General features: G+C 48.6%; 1 non-coding gene across 1 annotated transcript; it reads left to right on the forward strand.

Annotated features, from left to right (window-relative positions):
* Positions 1 to 84: 84 nt before the first annotated feature.
* LOC118344991 lies at positions 85 to 203 on the forward strand. The gene has a single exon (XR_004798698.1). It is a non-coding gene; the product is annotated as a 5S ribosomal RNA (ribosomal RNA).
* The last annotated feature ends 7 nt before the right edge of the window (positions 204 to 210 follow it).

The raw sequence follows: 210 nt of genomic DNA on the forward strand, positions 1-210 counted from the left end.
GATCAGATCTCCGATTGGATTGGGATCGGAAGGACGCTAGTATGTCGCTCAAGGATTATTTGAATTTTAAGTATTTAGTTTGATGGGTGCGATCATTCCAGCACTAATGCACCGGATCCCATCAGAACTCCGCAGTTAAGCGTGCTTGGGCGAGAGTAGTACTAGGATGGGTGACCTCCTGGGAAGTCCTCGTGTTGCACCCCTCGTTTT

The sequence above is a fragment of the Juglans regia genome, unplaced genomic scaffold (assembly GCF_001411555.2).
Source record: "Juglans regia cultivar Chandler unplaced genomic scaffold, Walnut 2.0 Scaffold_11282, whole genome shotgun sequence".
NCBI lineage: Eukaryota > Viridiplantae > Streptophyta > Magnoliopsida > Fagales > Juglandaceae > Juglans > Juglans regia.